This window comes from Oncorhynchus tshawytscha, linkage group LG01 (genome assembly GCF_018296145.1).
Source record: "Oncorhynchus tshawytscha isolate Ot180627B linkage group LG01, Otsh_v2.0, whole genome shotgun sequence".
Lineage (NCBI taxonomy): Eukaryota > Metazoa > Chordata > Actinopteri > Salmoniformes > Salmonidae > Oncorhynchus > Oncorhynchus tshawytscha.
The window spans coordinates 26843061-26858248 of NC_056429.1; the positions used below are offsets into that span (position 1 = coordinate 26843061).

At 41.0% G+C, this 15188-nt stretch overlaps 1 long non-coding RNA gene across 1 annotated transcript; it reads left to right on the forward strand.

Moving 5' to 3' along the window:
• The first annotated feature begins 3604 nt into the window (after positions 1–3604).
• On the forward strand, positions 3605–12937 carry LOC112248567. The gene is made up of 5 exons (XR_002953243.1): positions 3605–3756; positions 8243–8351; positions 10821–10894; positions 11064–11168; positions 11861–12937. It is a non-coding gene; the product is annotated as an uncharacterized LOC112248567 (long non-coding RNA).
• The last annotated feature ends 2251 nt before the right edge of the window (positions 12938–15188 follow it).

The window sequence follows — 15188 nt, forward strand, 5'->3', positions numbered from 1 at the left end:
TGGGCGGAGTTAGAAAGTTAGAAGTCAGAAGTATTACAATGTAAATGTACTTTTAATCCGTCTGTTTGAATATTTCAAGACATGGCATAAGAGGGATACTCATCTTGAAAAAACGTATAGTTAAAAACTGGAAATCAAACCATCCTCAATCGATAACACAATGGAATGGTCAAATTGTTTATTGTCTAAGTGTTGAAAGTATGTGGGCAACAGAGAGAAATCAAATGATGCAGTTTGAGGCCATGTGGCGAAGAGTGATGCGGGCGCTGGAGATGAGGGTGTGAGCAGGTGGGTCTGGGCAGGTGTGATGTGAATGTTTGAGTGTCTTTATGTTATTTGTATGTGTATGCTTTGTATTGTAAAAAAATAAATATATATCGTACCAGTCAAAAGTTTGTACACACCTACTCATTCAAGGGGTTTTATTTTTACTATCTTCTACATTGTAGAATAATAGTGAAGACATCAACTATGAGACTACATGATTCCATATGTGTTAACCAAAAAAAGTGTTTAAACTACTCAAAATATATTTTATATTTGAGATTCTTCAAAGTAGCCACCCTTTGCCTTGATGACAGCTTTGCACATTCTTGGCATTTTCTCAACCAGCTTCATGAGGTAGTCACCTGGAAAGCATTGCAATTAACAGGTGTGCATTAAGTTCATTTGTGGAATTTCTTTCCTCAATGCATTTGAGCCAATCAGTGTGACAAGGTAGGGGTGGTATAAAGAAGATGGTCTTTTATCAAATAGGGCTAAGTCCATATTTTGTCAAGAACAGTTCAAATAAGCAAAGAGAAACAACAGTCCATTACTTTAAGACATGAAGGTCAGTCAATGCGGAACATTTCAGGAACTTTAAAAGTTTCTTCAAGTGCAGTAGCAAAAACCATCAAGCGCTATGATGAAAATGGCTCTAATGAGGACCGCCACAGGAAAGGAAGACCCAGAGATACCTCTGCTGCAAAGTATACGTTCATTAAAGTTACCAGCCTCAAACATTGCAGCCCAACTATATGCTTCACATAATTCAATTAATAGACACATCTCAACATCAACTGCTCAGAGACAGCATGAATCAGGCCTTCATGGTTACATTGCTGCAAAGAAACCACTACTAAAGGACACCAATAATAAGACTTGCTTGGGCCAAAAAACACGAGCAATGGACATTTGACCAATGGAAATCTGTCCTTTTGGTCTGATGAATCCAAATTTGAGATTTTTGGTTCCAACCACCATGCCTTTGTGAGCCAAAGAGTATGTGAACAGAAGATCTCCACATGTGTGGTTCCCACCGTGAAGCATGAAGGAGGAGGTGTGAGGGTGCTTTGCTGGTGACACTGTTGGTGATTTATTTAGAATTCAAGGCACAGTTAACCAGCATGGCTACCACAGCATTCTGCATCGATACGCCATCCCATCTGGTTTGCGCTTAGTCCCACTATCATTTGTTTTTCAACAGGACAATGACCCAAGACACCTCCAGGCTGTGTAAGGGCTATTTGACCAAGAAGGAGAGTGACGGTGCTGCATCAGATGACCTTGCCTACACAATCCCCCGGCCTCAACCCAATTGAGATGGTTTGGGATGAGTTGGACCGTAGAGTGAAGGAAAAGCAGCAAACAAGTGCTCAACATATGTGGGAACTCCTTCAAGACTGTTCGAAAAGAATTACCGGTGAAGCTGGTTGAGAGAATACCAAGATTGTGCAAAGCTGTTATCAAGGCAACGGGTTGCTATTTTGAAGATGAAATAAATTATATAATTTTCATTTGTTTTAACACTTTTTTATTATATAGTCTTCACTATTATTCTACAATGTAGAAAATGTAAAAATAATGAAAAAACATTGAATGAGTAGGTGTGTCCACATTTCTGACCGATACTCTATATACACTACCGTTCCAAAGTTTGGGGTAACTTAGATATGTCCTTGTTTTTGAAAGAAAAGCTATTTTTTTTGTCCAGTAAAATAACATGAAATTGATCAGAAATAGTGTAGACATTGTTAATTTTGTAAATGACTGTTGTAGTTGGAAACGGCTGATTTTTAATGAAATGTCTACATACTGTAGGTGTACAGAGGCCCATTATCAGCAACCATCACTCCTGTGTTCCAATGGCACGTTGTGTTAGCTAATCCAAGGTTATCATTTTAAAAGGCTACTTGATCATTAGAAAATCATTTTGCTATTATGTTAGCACAGCTGAAAACTGTAGTTCTGATTAAAGAAGCAATAAAACTGACCTTCTTCAGACTAGTTGAGTATCTGGAGCATCAGCATTTGTGGGTTCGAATACAGGCTCAAAATGACCAGAAATAAATAAACTTTCTTGTGAAACTCGTCAGTCTATTCTTGTTCTGAGAGATGAAGGCTATTCCATGTGAAAACTGCCAAGAAACTGAAGATCTCGTATAACACTGTGTACTACTCCCTTGACAGAACAGGGCAAACTGGCCCTAACCAGAATAGAAAGAGTGTGAGGCCCCGGTGCACAACTGAGCAAGAGGACAAGTACATTAGAGTGTCTAGTTTGAGAAACAGACGCCTCACAAGTCGTCAACTTGCAGCTTCAGTAAATAGTACCACCAAAACACCAGTCTCACCGTCAACAGTGAAGAGGCGATTCCAGGCAGCTGGCTTTTCATTCAAAAACAAGGACATTTCTAAGTGACCCCAAGCATTTGAACGGTAGTGTATTTTGTAATGTCATATTTAACCTGGACTTACTGGCCAGTCACGATGGGTTAGTAAGGAATCTGGGAAGGGAAAAACCGCTAGTAATCAGTGTGTGTGTTTGTGTGACATGGGACTTTAGCCATCTCCAGCGGCAAAATCACTGTTTGTGGCCCCTGTGACATCGATAAACTCTTGTAATTAGACATTCTGAGGCATTTTGACCTTCTTTTGGCCAAAAACTGTAAGGTAAACGTTTGTGTAAATGTTGTTACTCATTATCATGGCAGACTGGGAATTCAGTTGTAGTCTTGACCTTGGGCATTGCTAATCTGTATCTACCAGTCCCAATGTGACATACTTATGAAGACTAATATGATGCCAATCCTAGTGAATTTAGAGAGGGTTTCCTTTCAACTGTGTAGCTAATTAACAGTAGTCTAATACATATGGATAGACAACAATAAGCTATTTCACAACTCTATTTCATTACCTCAGAGCTGGTGTTTTATGGTTAAAAAAATAAAATAAAAAAATATGTGGGCCAGGGCTGAGTAAACATATAATAAATCATTGACCAAGTTGAACTAAAACGGTGGGGTCAAAGAGGATAGCTTTGACCTTGCGTGGGTGGTCACATGATCAAAATAGAACGTGGAGATGGGAGTGGTCACAGTTTTTTTGTTTTGAGCCCTTATTGATTTCATTTTATAATCAAATTTACCAATCATATCTATCACATATGAGAGAATCTGCTTCTATGTTATGTCATACTAGTACATTGTCACTCAATGGTCTCTCTAGGTCACTTCCAGGCAGGCAGGCAGGCAGTCCTCAGCTCCCAGATCGAAAGGCCTAGTTAATGATTAACAATACCAGTCAGATTTATTGTGTACAGTGATGCTGTCAGGAAGCATTTCCTTCTCTAGCCTGTCTGGGAAACACACACTCTACAGACACACTCTCGGGCTCTCTGCCTGTCTACAGCTACCATTCCGACACTTCTAGCTCTAGATCAGACAGCTGCCAGATGAATCAGACCATGCAACCCTCCCACAGCTCTCATCCCAGGTAAGTCTTCTTTTCTCTGTGCATAAAGAGAGGATCTATACCCTCTCCTCTACACGCCACCCACTCACACTGCAGAGACTGCTAGTGGATGTGTGGTTGGGTGATTCATGTGTGGGTGTCAGAAAATGTGGGTGTCTGGTACATAGACTGTAACGGTCTGATATTTTAGGATTTTCACGGTTAACTAGTTTGGGTACTTGGTATAGGGGAACATAATGGGGCATCTACAGTAGTATCTAGTTACTGGCTTTTATACAACACTAACTAAACTTGCACTGGGTAGTTAGCCATAAGATCCCAGTTATGATTCCAAATTAATTTTTTTAAAGTATTCAGACCTTTTACTCTGTACCTTGTTGAAGCACCTTTCGCAAGCCTCAAGTCTTCTTGGACATGACGCTACAAGCTTGGCACGTGTATTTGGGGAGTTTCTCCCATTCTTCTCTGCAGATCCTCTCAAGCTCTGTCAGGTTGGATGGGGAGTGTCGCTGCAAAGCTATTTTCAGGTCTCTCCAGAGATGTTCGATCGGGTTCAAACCGGGCTCTGGCTGTGCAACTCAAGGACATTCAGAGACTTGTCCCGAAGCCACTCCTGCGTTTTCTTGGCTGTGCTTAGGCTCGTTGTCCTGTTGGAAGGTGAACCAGGTTTTCATCAAGGATCTCTCTGTATTTGCTCCATTCATCTTTCCCTCGAACCTGACAAGTCTCCCAGTCCCTGCTGCTGAAAAACATCCCCACAGCATGATGCTACCACCACCATGCTTCACTGTAGGGATAGTGCCAGGTTTCCTCCAGACGTGACGCTTGGCATTCAGGCCAAAGAGTTCAGTCTTGGTTTCATCAGACCTGAGAATCTTGCACTGCAGAGATGGTTGTCCTTTTGGAAGGTTCTCCCATCTCCACAGAGGAGCTCTGGAGCTCTGTCAGAGTGACCATCGGGTTCTTGGTCACCTCCCTGATCAAGGCCCTTCTCCCCTGGTTTCTCAGTTTGGCTGGGCAGCCAGCTCTAAGAAGAGTCTGGGTGGATCCAAACTTCTTCCATTTATGAATGATGGAGGCCACTGTGCTGCAGACATTTTTTGGTACCCATCCCCAGATATGTATCTCGATGGCGTTGTTTTTGCTCTGACATGCACGGTCAACTGTGGGACCTTATATAGACAGGTGTGCGCCTTTCCAAATCATGTCCAATCAGTTTAATTTACCCCAGGTGGACTCCAATCAAGTTGTAGAAACATCTCAAGGATGATCAATGGAAACAGGATGCACCTGAGCTCAATTTTGAGTCTCATAGCAAAGGGTCTGAATAGTAATGTAAATAAGGTATTTCGTTTTTTTATTTGTAATACATTTGAAAAAATGTCTTAACCTGTTTTTTCATATAGGGTATTGTGTGTAGAATTATTTAATCCATTTTAGAATAAGGCTGTAACGTTAAAAAAAATGGAAAAAGGGAAGAGGTCTTTGTAGGATTTTGAATGAATTTATTTGCAAATTATGGTGGAAAATAGGTATAAATAAGTATAAGTAAATATATGTAAACAGACCATAAATGTCTCAGATTTTTGATTTCATATATAGCTGTGAGTGCTATTGTATGATACAATATCAGTACTTGTTGCATTTACAATTTACAAATAGTCCTATCATGAAATGATTTGAGCCAGTGCATGTATGGCTGTGGATTGACTGCATTGTTGGAATGTAAATGTTGACATATTGTCAGTTAATTAAAAACATTTATGGAATCATTCCTCTAAAACTGCCTGGCTAGCTAGCTAACACACATACTGTACAGTGCAGATCAATTCTTCACATTCATTGTTTTACACAATATCTTATCACAGCACTGACCAACATGGCTGACATTTGGACCATTAGAAGGATGTTAAATGTTTATTTGAGTATTCTAATTTCTAATTACATGGCCATTACATGCCTTCAAACCACCATAAAACACTTAAATGATGCACTTACCTAAGGAAATGTTTGAGAGGTTCGATGCAACACCCTTACACAATTCCCTTTGAGAAGGGGAAATTATACTTTAAGGTAAACCCTTAAAGGGAAATGTCAAAGAAGTTCAACTTCATATTCATCATCTTCAGCACCAACATACTGTATATGAAAATAACATGTTTCTATGTTTTGTAGTCAAAAGAGAGGAAGATAAATGTTTCCAATGACATCACCAACTAACTAGTAGACAATACCCCCCCCTCCCCTTGGAGTCATTAAAACTCGTTTTTCAACCTCTCCACAAACTTCTTGTTGTGCATCTACTTTGTGCATGACACAAGTAATTTTTCCAGCAATTGTTTACAGACTGATTTATAAACTTATAATTCACTGTATTACAATTCCAGTCGGTCAGAAGTTTACATACACTAAGTTGAATGTGCTTTAAAACAGCTTGGACAATTGCAGAAAATGATGTCATGGCTTTAGAAGCTTCTGATAAGCTAATTGACATCATTTGAGTCATTTGGAGGTGTACCTGTGGATGTATTTCAAGGCCTACCTTCAAACTCTGTGCTTCTTTGCTTGACATCATGGGAAAATCAAAAGAAATTTAGCCAAGACCTCAGAAAAAAATTGTACACCTCCACAAGTCTGGTTCAACCTTGGGAGCAATTTCAAAACGCCTGAAGGTAACACGTTCATCTGTACAAACAATAGTACGCAAGTATATATACCATGGGACCACACAGCCGTCATACCGCTCAGGAAGGAGACGCGTTCTGTCTCCTAGAGATGAATGTGCTTTGGTCCGAAAAGTGCAAAACGATCCCAGAACAACAGCAAAGGACCTTGTGAAGATGCTGGAGGAAACAGGTACAAAAGTATCTATATCCACAGTAAAACGAGTCCTATATCGACATAACCTGAAAGGCCGGCTCAGTAAGGAAGAAGGCACTGCTCCAAAACCGCCATAAAAAGACAGACTATGGTTTGCAACTGCACATGGGGACAAAGATCGTACTTTTCGGAGAAATGTCCTCTGGTCTGATGAAACAAAAATAGAACTGTTTGGCCATAATGACCATCATTATGTTTGGAGGAAAAAGGGGGAGGCTTGCAAGCCGAAGAACACCATCCCAACCGTGAAGCACGGGGTGGCCGCATCATGTTGTGGGGGTGCTTTGCTGCAGGAGGGACTGGTGCACTTCACAAAATCATGAGAAAGGAAATTTATGTGGATGTATTGAAGCAACATCTCAAGACATCAGTAAGGAAGTTAAAGCTTGGTCGCAAATGGGTCTTCCAAGTGGACAATGACCCCAGGCATACTTCCAAAGTTGTGGCAAAATGGCTTAAGGACAACAAAGTCAAGGTATTGGAGTGGCCATGACAAAGCCCCGACCTTAATCCTATAGAAAATTTGTGGGCAGAACTGAAAAAGCGTGTGCGAGCAAGGAGGCAATAAACCTGACTCAGTTACACCAGCTCTGTCAGGAGGCATGGGCCACAATTCACCCAACTTATTGTGGTAAGCTTGTGGAAGGCTACCCGAACCGTCTGACCCAAGACTAAACAATTTAAAGGCTATGCTACCAAATACTAGTTGATTGTATGTAAACTTCTGACCCACTGGGAATGTGATGAAAGAAATAAAAGCTGAATTAAATCATTCTCTCTACTATTATTCTGACATTTCACATTCTTATAAAATGTGGGGATCCTAACTGACCTAAGACAGGGAATTTTTACTAGGATTAAATGTCAGGAATTGTGAAAACTGAGTTTAAATGTATTTGGCTAAGGTGTATGTAAACTTCGAACTTCAACTGTATGTTGATGTTGGGGTGGTGCTGGAGATTTTTTAAGTGTCCCTTTCAGGATAACACTTAAGATGTTATATGCAAATGCCATGAAGGATTCTAAGCCCTAATGTGACAACCAATACAATCACACAGCAGTGTCAATCAAAAGGTACAATAGACACTACAAGGTGTTGATCATTTTTTGTACACTCAGTGCATGTCCATTTAAAAGTGGTTACAATTCATGACATTTTGATGACGTTAGTATGATAAACTAACGGAAACGTACATTTTCATCAAAGTTTCTTTTTTATTTTTACTTTTTCAAAATATTAATATTAATGGACCAAAAAATCTCTAAATTAACTGATAACTCTTACTAATAACCATTAATGTTATTAATAATGCTGAGAACAGAGGCAGTCTGGAGTGAAGGAGGAGATCGTAGAGCTCCATCCAGCTGGCAAGCTAACTTAGACCTTGATCATTTCAGAGCTGATAATTCCTTATGATGAGGTCCACTGTGATTTATAAGACCTTGGCTTCATCTCTTCTCAGGTGTTTGTTTCTGTTATTGTCTTGCTATTCCAGGGGGGTGTATCTCATGTTCATGAGGGTCACAGTGTCCAATCACTCTTTTGTGATCAATTAAGTGCAGAGGAGAAACAGAAACCTGTGTTATATTTATCTCTAACCGTACCAATGTACTCCTCTTTCTCAAGGACACCCCTCAGATCTGTCCATCTGCGGGCCACAGAGACTGGCTCTGCCCTGTGTGTCTGCAAACTGCCAGCTTCCCTGTACAGACCAACTGGGGCCATCTCTACAGTGGTAAGACAGAACCACACACCATCCCCCGAAACCAGAATTTGATCGGATTTATCTATGGGTCAAGAGAGACTTGTACAGATAGAAAGAGGTCTTCAGGGCCCAGAAGCTAGCATATTAACATTTACATCAAATCAAATCCAATCAAGCTTTATTTATCCAGCACAGTTCAGACATGGAATGCAACGCAATGTGCTTCCCAGGAAAATAAAAATATATATATTTATTACACAACAATGTAAGAGGATAAAAAACTAAAGAAAAACAATAAAGACTTGAATGACTAAAAATCACGCTAAGGAAAAGCAAAGCTAAAACGGTGTGTTTTAAGATCTGGTTTAAATATAGTATGTCCACAGTTTCGGCACCCCTCAGGTACGCTGTGCCAATTGTGCGCCGCCCTATGGGACTCCCGATCACGGCCGGTTGTGATACAGCCCGTGATCGAACCTGGGTCTGTAGTGACACCTCTAGCACTGCGATGCAGTGCCTTATACCGCTGCACACTCGGGAGGCCCACATCTGGCATTTCTAATTGCTATGAATGTGCCAAGTTGCTCTCAGAATATCATAATGGAGCTGCCACTGACTTTCTCCACTTCCGCTCTGCCTTTCTGCAATTTCTCTTGAATTGATTAGTTTCCTCACTCATCCAAGGGCTCTCTGTTTGGATGTGGCCTTTTTCAACCTTACTGGAGCTATGGTATCAATGGTTGCACTTAATTTGCTACGAAAGTGATCAACTAAATCATCACAAGAGGAAGGCAGAGTAGGTGATCGAGTATTGTTCATACACTTAATAAAATCTGTAGCCTCTTCAGAGGTAAGATGGCGTTTCTAAATAATGCGTTCAGTATTACCCTGTGTTATGGGCAACAAGGTAGTACAAAATACACAGTGTAGATCAGATAAAGCAACATCAACTATAGAAGATATGTCAATAGAAAGCCCCTTGGTAATAACAGATCCAGAGTATGGCCACTGTTATGGGTATTCCCAGTAACATGTTGGATAAAGTCCATAAAGCTCAAAAGATGAAGAAATTCAATGGCTTTGGAGTCAGTGTCTTTGTCAACATTAAAACCAACACAATTATTTTATCATTGTTCTCAAACACAATAGACAATAGTTTAGAGAAATCAGTGAAGAAAGTGGGGCAGTGCTTTGGTGGACAGCACTGGTGGCTGACATTGAAACAGTATGGCATGAGGCTCAAAAGACCCAAAGTCGCCAAACAAAATGCCCTTACAGCTGAGAGCAATAGTTAAAATAGATAAATACTGTAAATACTGTAGTGCTGCTCTTATTGAAGCCTCCCCCTGGATTACAGCTGTTCCCCACCCTTTTCCATTTTCTGACAGGGTATAAAAGCTGTAATCCAGGAGGAGGCTTCAATAAGAGCGGCACTACAGTCTGAAGACAGCCATGTTTCAGTGAGAAACATGCAATCAACTTTGAGCTCTGTAATGAGGTCATTCATGAGAAAGGTTTTACTAGTGATTGCTCTAACATTTAAAAGCAACATATTCAATGAGTGTGGGCCACTCTGCCCCTGGGGGCAACTGCCTCAAGGTAACCAATGGAATAACAACCAAATTATTAACGTTTCAACCACATTTTCTGATAGTCTCCAATCTATCAGAATGGTAGGAGATGACAGTTTGCATGAACTCACTAGAAGGCAGAGTTAAGGGAACATAAATTAAGTTACTCAAAATAACCCTAGAGCCATTTCTACAGTCGATGCTTTCCAAATCCTCTGTTCCTTATTCTGACAGGGAGAACTAGAGCACTACCAGACCCTGTCGGTCTGTCTCTAAAACAGTTTGCAATGACGCTGGAAATATTCCTGGAACCCCTGCGGTTATATTAAAAAGTGCAGGGGTTCCCAAACTTTTTGAATCGGGGCCCCCCTTCCAGCATTGGGGATCCACGTCTATTTCTATGAGCAGTGTTCATGACACAAACTGTTCATGGAATTTTGCAGGTTTAAAGCTTATTTCCTGCAATTCTACACATTTTATCATGGCGTGCAAAAATCATTTTGTAGTTTTTAAAGCACATTTTCTAATATGTATTCATGTGGTATTTGAATGACTCAAAGATTACAACAATATCTTGACTACAGCAGCAGGTCAATCTCCTCTCCTTCACCATTGTCTGTGTCATCATCACGTGATGCAATAACTACTCCACCCGACCTGCCCCTCTTACCCATGCCTCCCCCTAAGAGAGAGAGAGGAGCTGTACTTAGTTAATTAACATTCAGTAGACAAGGTCATGTCACTTGTACGAACGAAAGCTTCTCATGCTGCCGTCAGCATTTTGCTCAATCCCGCACTAATATGAACACATTACACTAGCAATATGACAGTTTCCCTAATGGTGAATCATCATTTTTGGGGTACAAATATTAATGGAAAGAGTAGTGATTGAGTACTTATTTATGTTACCTTGTTTCTCTGTCTGCAGCTCCCTGTCTGATCTCGTACTGGAGACTTGGGTCCTGGCTGGATGCCATCTGCTGCCCTCTGTGTAGACAAAGGGTAAGAAAGACACACCCAACTGTAGAAACATCCATTATTACCTTGATATTACACTTGTTATCCGGCAAGAAAAATAGCAAAATTATGTTGAATAAAAGTGATAAATAATGGTTCAGAATTGATTGAATGTAACTTGAATGGATTTTCTGTCTCTCTCTCTCTCTCTCAGGTCAGTGTCCTGTGTCATCTATTTTGGTGAGGGTCGGTCAGACGGGGTCGGTCAGGGAGGTTCTGGGAGAATTTACAGACTACAACAAACGTTACCTCTCGAAGGGTCAGTACCACCATAGACCATATATTACATTGTTCTATCTCTATGAGTACCACACACAACGTTTATTAAAACATGCTACAACCACACTACAACCTAGTAACACACAAAACCTTCAGATAATCTTTACCAATTAAACCATACAACACATTCTCAAGGGTCTTTCTGCAGGTATTTTTCGCACGCTAGACTAGAGCTTCATAGCCTTTGTTATACTGTAGATAGCTTGACGTCTCTCGCGTTTTATGAACATATCAGGTTCTGTGATTTCATTTTGACCTTGAATGTGGCTGCAGAAAAGATGGCAGTATTTACTTGATAATAAAGGTGAGTTCCTTTCCCATCCCTCTGATAATGGTTTTGTAACTGGAATACTGCTTACGCAACCCCCGCATAGAGACTGTATTGTACAAGGACAATGGAAGGATATCACACTAAAGTAGAATACAATTCTCTCTCACTCCTGTGGTTGATACTGTTGGGTACATCTCAATACTCTAAAGTGGCCACCTCTCCTCATTTTCTTTACTTCATCTGGACTGATCTAAAATAAGAAAACGTTACAAAACCTGTTGCTACATCATGCTCTACTCTAGTGAACACGAGCCAGATCTCTATCCCACCTGAAGCCAGGTGAGGTGACCGTGACACCCTCTACTCACACCTGTGCCCCTGTCTTGTCTTCTGTCCCTTAGGTGACAGACTACTTGTGTGACACGCCCCTGTTCCTGCAGCTGCTAGCTCGCGGCCTGGGTGCTATGGGGGGGGGGGCTCGTGTGCCCCTTCTTTCTCAGAGTGGTGCTCTGCTGTCTTGGGGCCATGGTGTCCCTCTCCTCTGCCCCCCTGGACACTTCATCCTCCCTGTCTGGCCTCCTGGGGGTCCTGGATGTCCTGGTGGTGGTCTTCCTGCTGCTCACCTGTGTTATCAACATCAACCAGCAAATGGCGCCAGAGAGTGGGAACTCCTCACCACACACAGCCACACAGGGATTAGGTCTGCTCAGTAACTCGCTGTAGCAGCAGAGATGACAACCTGCAGTGATTTAACCTTTGTTTCAACAGGAGATCTCAAGGTGAAGAAACTATTTTTTGATTGAGACCTGGCAAAATGTCAGCAGCGTCCATCTGCTGGTTTTCATCCTGGTGTTAGCAGGTGTTGAACTCACTGTAGCACTAGCATAGACAACCTTTAGGTTTACAGCTAATTACAGGCGAACAGAAGGCAGTCTAACCAGGGGCCCAGTTTATGCGTTGATGAATGTATGCTGATGTACGTGTCTCAACTGTCTCACACCTTGTCTTCTTTCTTTCCTTCATGACCAGTGATCTGGTGAGATGGTTAAAGCTACATGGTGGAACCTACACAACTAGTTTCACTAGTGCGGTGTAGGCCTACCAGTGGAGGCTGGTGGGAGGAGCTATAGGAGGACAGGCTCATTATAATGGCTGGAATGGAATCTAACATAATTCCATTCTAGCCATTACAACCAGCCTCCACTGAGTCCTACTCAACTCATTTGAGTGGGCATGTTTGATGGATTACGATGTAGCATTTTATTTCGTTTTTTTGTGTAGTGTTTTTTTGTGTGTAGTATTTCTACTCCTACAGTATATACAGTACCTGTAGCCTTTATTTTGGAGACAGTTATGGTTATCACTGGCCTTCAGTGATTCAGTGAGACCCGGGGTCTGTTCAGGAGGGTGCAGATTAAATGTAGGCATATTGTGTTGCACCCTACTGTAAAATTAAACTGTAAATACTTGATATTTTACCAAGGCGTTGTTGAATACTTGCTTCTGATTGGCATTCTAGAATGTGCATTATGTAAGGGATAATCAAGGAGGGGTTGTGCTTTCTTTGGAAAATAATGAACACGTGGAAGGTGTGTTCCACGACACACCACTAGCGGAGTGGAACTGACCTTCCTTGGAGTTGCATTATTTTCTGGAGAACGCAAGTTGATTATCCCTTTTATACCATGGCTATAAATTAACACGTGTTCTTGCCTGGGAGAAATGTGCTTAACATACACTGAAGTAGCTAGCTAGCAACTTAACTAGATAGCTACAGTAGTTTCTGTGGTAACCGAACAAACAGACTTGCTAGTTTAGCTAACCAAACCATCAGTCCTAACTTGCTATTATGAATTTTGAATTCAACATTACGAATACTATTTCCAATTAGACTTTTGCTTTCAAAACCAATGTTGTGGAAATTCTTACACAGGGACACTCAAAGTAAATCTAAAATTAATCATTGTTTATTGTCAGCTTGCTGGAGAGGTTCCAACCAACTCAATGCACCATAGTACACATGTCGATCAGGGTCTCTAATGTGGCAGTCCCGTTAGTTATCTTATATACTTACACAGAAAGTAATACTTGCATGATTTAGCCTGTTCATTATTTATTTGCTATCATTCATGTGACGGATTGCTATCCTTCATGTGACCGACCAATACTGGTTCATGCATGTGGCAGACCAATACCTCATGAGGCTTCTTCTCTCCAAGCTGAGACCTTGAAACTGGGGGTCTGGGCGTACTTCCAAATTTCAAATACTACAGTGAGGATTTCTCCCAGGCATTCAATCAGTCACTTGCATGAACACAGAAATTGGTTATCAGAAAAGCACAAACAGAACACAGAAATCAATTATTTGAAAAGCACAAACAAACATTTCCATCACAGCAGCTCAAACAAAACATGTACAAATTCACTATAGCCATTGAACTCTACAGTGAAAATATACTGTGCGCTGTAGGGAAATAATGCACACTCTAGAATGCCCTTCAAGCCAATCAGAAAAGACTATTCAACAATTCCATGGTTTAGGCAATAAGACATGAGGGGTGTGGTATATGGCCAATATACTACGGCTAAGGGCTGTTCTTAGGCACAATGCCATGTTACCAACTGGTTACCAATGTAATTAGAGCAGGTAAAATAATGTTTTATCATATCTGTGGTATACGGTCTGGTATACTATGGCTGTCAGCCAATCAGCATTCAGGACTTGAACCACCCAGTTTATAATTAAGTGATAATGCCAGAGAAGCATTAGAGGATATTTGGAGGATATATTGGCAGTGTTTGGAGGCTATATTGGCACGGGTGTTGTTAGGCCCGAGACGAAGTCTGTTCTAAATGTTCCATTGCCATACTGGCTGGCAACGTTCTTATCCCTTGCTTGCTAGCTAGCCAACTATGGCCAACTTACATTCACACCAAAAAAGTGCAGCCAAAGTAACTGCATTTGCATTTGTTTAAGCTGTTTTCTAGAGACCTTGAATGTGGATTCATCCATAACAATGAACTAATAATGTGCGATTTCGCCTGGCATAGAACATTTGCCCTCTCGCCAGGCCACTGTTCAGAATAGATACACAGCTAACACAATCATTTCAAACTAAAGCTGAAATGAAAGCAAACGAGCTACATTTCGTGTTTTTCTTTTCTTTGTATATGTCCAAAGAAATTATGCAGATTCATGATTTCGACTGCCTGAGAAAATCTGCAAGCCTGTCTTTCTCGAGACGTTCATTACCATAGGACAGCTGGAGATTTAATTTTATTACACATCTCCGCTGTTGAAAACCAAATGCTAGTCTAAAAGAAATGGGAGATAATGTCTAGATGCTTTTTACAATGTAGATCTAGTAAATAAATGGCCTGGCTGAACTGATTATCCAGTCAGATGCACAGTCAGATGAAGTAAATAGGTATAGAATTAGCCTGTGGTCATTTGTGAATTATAAACTGGGAGGTTCGAGCCCTGAATGCTGATTGGCTGAAAGCCGTGTTATATCAGACCATATACCACGGGTATGACAAAACATTTATTTGAAAATGCTCTAATTACTTTGGTAACCAGTTTATAATAGGCACCTCAGGTGTTTGTGGTATGATGCCAATATACGGTACCACGGCTAAGGACTGTATCTAGCTACTCCGCGATGCGTCGTGCATAAGAACAGCCCTTAGCCATGATAGTTTGGCCATATAGAAAAGTTTGTGGTCATA